Raw genomic sequence first — 6,050 nt, 5'->3', positions numbered from 1 at the left:
TAAATTCATATTTAGCGAATGGTTTTCTTTTCCTGCCTGGGAAACGTTCTTCCGTTAGACGGTGCTAGCCAGTTAATAAGTATTAATGGATCAAACCAGCGGAGTGTAATGCACGGTGATATCTTACTTTGTTTTCTCCTCGGTTTTATTTTACTTTGCACCGGGATCAATTCGCTCTTTTACAGGTAAAGATTCTATCGATTCTGATTAAACGTTCATACTGAACGATGTGTAATATTATTTTTTCACGAATTGAGGTTCTCTTTTTAATTTCAGTCATTACCTTAGTCATCGAATCGAACAGATTTCAGGCGAAATTATTTTGGCTGTTGAAAAGAAACGGTAATAAAAAGCGCAATATCGCGTAACGCGCAATAAAAACGGAGTGAAGAGTAGGAGCGGCGAAAAATGTTTCGATTAATTCCAGCCCCGCGCAGTTCGAACGAAATTATATTTCGGCTAGTAAAGTATCGAAACAATCGAATTGTCGAATAAATATCCAGGATATTGGACGGTGAAGCAGGAAAAGATCCCCGACACTCGAACAAAATTTCGCATTTTAAAAAGCCCCGCATATTCCATAAATCCTCTCTTTACACGACGATTTATATTTTATAAACGACCACATCCTCCTCCTCCTCCTCCTCCTCCACGAGGAGAACGAACGAGGATAGAAGCGGGGTCGAGGCCGCGTATGAAAGAACTCTTTACACGTGACACTTAACGAGAATCTCATAATCTTGCAGGAACGTCGATCTGTCTCTCCTCCCTATATCCCTTCCCTCCTATCTCCATCCCTTTTCCCTGCGTGGCAGGAAAATCCCTTTGAAGCTCTGCCCATTGACGCTCGCGGTTTAATATTCCGTCACGAATATTAATGCCCTCCTAGCAACTGCTGCTCGTAAATCAGCGAACCTCCTTCCTCTCTCCGTTGATGCACTTTTCGCTGCGGTTTTCCCGCGTTCTTTCTCCTCCACTTTCTCTCTTATCTCCTCTACCTTTCGCCCCTCGTAGTTGCCACGCGCCTTTTCTCTCTCCTCCTCTGTTTCTCTCGAAATCCACTCTCTCTCTCTCGACTTCTCCGCGTGATTCCTCATTTTTCCCTTTTACCTTTGTCTCTTTCTTTGACTCTCTCTCTCTCTCGCTCTGTTTCTGTTTCCCTCGCTCACTCTTGACTTGTTCGCGTGATTCCTCATTTTCTCTCTTACCAATGACTCCTGTTTTCTCTCTTTTTTACACCCTCGCTGTGTTTCTCTCTCTTGCTCTCTCTCGACTTCTCCGCGTGATTCCTCATTTCTCTCTTTTGTCGCTGACACCCAGTTTCTCTTTCTTTTACACTCTCCCTGTGTTTCTTTCTTTCTTTCTCCCTTCCTCTCACTCTTGCGCTCCCGCGCTATTTCTATTTGTCTCTCTCCCTCTCCCGACTTCTCCGCGTGATTCTCCATTTTCTCTCTTACCTCTGACTCCCATTTTCTCTCTCTTTTACACTCTCACTGTGTTTCACTCTTTCTCTCTCTCTTTGACTCTCTCTCCCTTTATTTCTGCTGCTCTCACTCTCTCCCGTCTTCTCCGCGTGATTCTCCATTTTCTCTCTTACCTCTGACTCCCATTTTCTCTCTCTTTTACACTCTCACTGTGTTTCACTCTTTCTCTCTCTCTTTGACTCTCTCTCTCTCTTTATTTCTGTTGCTCTCACTCTCTCCCGACTTCTCCGCGTGATTCTCCATTTTCTCTCTTACCTCTGACTCCCATTTTCTCTCTCTTTTACACTCTCACTGTGTTTCACTCTTTCTCTCTCTCTTTGACTCTCTCTCTCTTTATTTCTGCTGCTCTCACTCTCTCCCGTCTTCTCCGCGTGATTCTCCATTTTCTCTCTTACCTCTGACTCCCATTTTCTCTCTCTTTTACACCCTTACTGTGTTCCTCTCTCACTCTAACTCACTCCTTCTCTCTCGACATCTCCGTACGATTCCTCGGCTGTCCCTCTTACCTCCGCGTTTCAGCATCTCCCTTTGTCGCCGCGATCCTTCGCGTGTCCCTTCAACCCTCTCCTTCGATTCTTCCCATCCGTTCGCTCCCTCGCTTCTTTCCACGACGCGGGGACAGTCTCGCTGATTGAGAATAATGCGAGGTACCAATTACTCGCTGGCATAAAGAGGAATTCATTAGCGGGAGAAACGCGCCGCTGGGGCGCATCTCTCTGTTTCGCAGCTCGAGGGCCAAAGAGAGCGATAAGAGAGAAGGGCGAGGGAGGGAGGGAGTGCAACTGCACCGGTTGCACATCGCGGCTTTTGTGCAACGGGACGCGACTTCGCTACCGAGCACTTCCTGCATTGTGCCGCGGGACGCGTGGTCGAATATTTTATTCCGCGAGAACGCCAGACAGAGAGGTCAATGCTTGACGCTTGTCGCGCGTTAATTAGAAAAGAAGCTGCGGGGGAGGATGTGTTTCTTCTCGTTGCTGATGCTCTCGAGACTCGCCGCTGCTGCGAGCTTTTCTCGTCGAACGCGCGCCGGATTGCGGATTCTGCTGACCTACTGATGCTGCATGCTCGTTGCATTTTATGGTTGATGAAAATTTGCTTCGAGTAGACGAGATTGGAGATGCGGAAAATTCTGCGTTCCAGAAATTCAGCGTTCCAGTTTCTGTGCTTTTTTATGAAAGAAAAAGTTGTTAACAGTTTATATTGAAAATTTGTTGAAGTGACTTTAACCCTTTCGTGAGGAATTAGTTTTTTTAGCAATTTATTATTGAAAGTTTGTTGGAGTGACTTTAACCCTTTCGTAGGCGATTAGTTTTTTTAGCAATTTATTGTTGAAAGTTTGTTAGAGTGACTTTAACCCTTTCGTAGGCGATTAGTTTTTTTAGCAATTTATTGTTGAAAGTTTGTTAGAGTGACTTTAACCCTTTCGCGGGCGATTAGTTTTTTTTAGCAATTTATTGTTGAAAGTTTGTTAGAGTGACTTTAACCCTTTCGCGGGCGATTAGTTTTTTTTAGGAATTTATTGTTCAAAGTTTGTTGGAGTGACTTGAACCCTTTCGTGGGCGATTAGTTGTTTTATCAATTTATTGTTGAAAGTTTGTTGGAGTGACTTTAACCCTTTCGTAGGCGATTAGTCTTTTTAGCAATTTATTATTGAAAGTTTGTTAGAGTGACTTTAACCCTTTTGAGAGGAATTAATTTTTTTAGAAATTTACTGTTGAAAGTTTGTTAGAGTGACTTGAACCCTTTCGTGGGCGATTAGTTTTTTTAGCAATTTATTGTTGAAAGTTTGTTGGAGTGACTTGAACCCTTTCGTGGGCGATTAGTTTTTTTAGCAATTTATTATTGAAAGTTTGTTAGAGTGACTTTAACCCTTTCGTGGGCGATTAGTTTTTTTAGCAATTTATTATTGAAAGTTTGTTGGAGTGACTTTAACCCTTTCGTAGGCAATTAGTTTTTTTAGGAATTTATTGTTGAAAATTTGTTGGAGTGACTTGAACCCTTTCGTGAAGAATCAGTTTTCTTAGAAATTTATTATTATTGGATAACCACCAATGGATGCTAAATTGATATCAATTTTTGTTCAAGTGGGACATATGCGCACAAAAGAGTTAAATTAGCTTTGACACGAAAGGTACAAATTTTAAAAAATTCTGTAACAATTCTTTGAGTGCATCGTATTAAATATTGCAAAGATCAATTCCAGAATTGTGCATTTCTTTATGTGTACAAAATGTGTAATAATTATTATATATAATGGCCCGTACTATACATTACATCTTATTATTATTAATTATCACAGAAAATTTTAAACGTATAAAATTCGAAAACGAATCAACGCTGTCAACATATATGTATACTGTTTCATCTGTACTCAAACATTCTGAATAATATCCGACGTATTTTAAATACGGAAACGTATGTTAAGGAATTTTTTCTGATTTTTTCATTGCAAATCCTAGTTGTAAAAAATGAAAAACACAAAAACATGTCGACTTCTTTTGAAATTGTAATATATGTAGATTTTTCTATATTTTTATGATAACTCAAATGTTTTTCAGAATTTTTGGTAATGTGCGTCGTAGTTAAAAAAATTGTAAAAGGAACTTCTAGTCTCAACAGCTTGGTGACGCATACGTATGTAAGTTAGAAGATGCAGCAACACAGTGAAAAGGTTCTTCTGTTACTTCTTATATCCAAATTATATTTTCGATTATTAATAATAATTAATAATAATATACATTATCGATATTTTAATAACCAATTCTTCTATAAAATATCTTAAAACACAGAAAACAACGGACTACTGTTACACATATCACCCTGCTAAAGGGTTGAATATTCTCCACGAGCCCTCCCTCAAAATTCCAACCCATACCCGCCGCATTATCAACTCAAAATTACCGAATAAGAAGAACAGTCTCGCCGGATGGAGTTTTCCAAGAATTTCCTCGCCTCTTATCGAGTGAGCAAGCTGCTTTCTTTCCGGGTCCCGATGTTCCGCCGAGCGTGAAATAAGCGTAGATACGCACGCGGAGGGAAAAGGACGATAAAGCGAATTTCGAAGAGGCGAAGAAGGCGGGAGAGGAAAGGATCGTTCTCGAAACGCGTGGATCTCTCTCCCCCCTGTCCAATCGAACCAGGAGATAAAAAGGATCCGTCCCCGTTGCAAAACCATAAAGGTGTAATCGCGCTCCGGCGGGAAAGAGAGCGGAAGACACCGTACGATAAATACCATCACGTAGGCAGAATTTACAGCTTTGCGCAACAGTGCAAACAAACGTGACACGTGGACCGGTGTGTTTAAACAGGAAACGCATCTTTGACGATTCGAGAAGTACCGTACCGTGTACGATTAACCCTTTAGCTACACCGTGGCTCGGACAAATAAAGAGACGCGTGTGTAATGTACGAAGTGGTATTGGCAAAGTTATCCAGTGAAATGTGTGTATTTATTGTAGTATCGTAAAAGTGTTTGGACTCTTGCTGCGTAGTTTTAAGAGGCGCAGGACGAGAGTTGTAGAAGAGGAAGCGGGGATAGAGGCCCGGCGAGAAAACCCTCGACGACGCACGAGGCCCATTATTCTCAATGGAAAATCACCGAAATAGCTTGAGTCTGTGGTGGGAGAGATGGAAACAAAGGAAGAGTTTTTCTTTGGGGAGAGAGTCAGTGTTAGATAGATTCGGTGCTGGAACGAGTGTTGTATGAGTTGTTATTTAAATATCATTCGTGAGAAAGTCGTGGGGATTGCAGGTAGAGTCAGTGATAGGGCGAGTGTTGGAGATTAAATTTTATGGAGAGTTTAAAGAGTTGTTTTGTAGTTGTTAATGGAGAAATCACTTGGAAGAAAGTATGCCTTAGTGCAATCTGGCAATCTAATTCCTGGTTCGATGGAGAAAATTGTGGATGCTGTTGTGTGCACTTTTTGCAGGTAAAGGGTTAATTCCTCTTACCAATATTCACAAAATTTGTCAGAAAAATACTACAATCTGAAATCATTCGTAAAATGAAGAAATCACTGGTAAGAAATTACCTCCTTGTGCAATTTGTCGACCTAGTACCAGGTTCCACGAAGAAAATTTTGGCTACTACTTACTCTTGCAGGTAAAGGGGTAATTCCTCTTATCAATATTCCTAAAAACACTACAATTCAAAACCATCCATAAAATCAAGAAATTATCCCCTTTGGAAATCTAGCCTCGGTACAATGAAGAAAATTCAGGCCACTACACATGTACACTTTTCACAGGTAAAGGGTTAATCCCTCTTATCAATATTCGTAAAAATACTACAATTCAGAACTATCTATTAAATCAAGATATCAACCCCCTGTACAATCTGGCAATCTAGTCCATTAAGAAAATTTTGGTCACTACTGCACATATACACCTTTCACAGGTAAAGGGTTAATTCCTCTTATCAATATTCCTAAAAACACTACAATTCAAAACCATTCATAAAATCAAGATATCATCCCCTTATGAATTCTGGCAATCTAGCCTCGGTTCCACGAAGAAAATTGTGGCTGCTACTGTACATATACACCTTTCACAGGTAAAAAAAAA

The sequence above is a fragment of the Habropoda laboriosa genome, unplaced genomic scaffold (assembly GCF_001263275.1).
Source record: "Habropoda laboriosa isolate 0110345459 unplaced genomic scaffold, ASM126327v1 scaffold309, whole genome shotgun sequence".
NCBI classification, from domain to species: domain Eukaryota; kingdom Metazoa; phylum Arthropoda; class Insecta; order Hymenoptera; family Apidae; genus Habropoda; species Habropoda laboriosa.
This window is presented reverse-complemented; position numbering follows the sequence as displayed.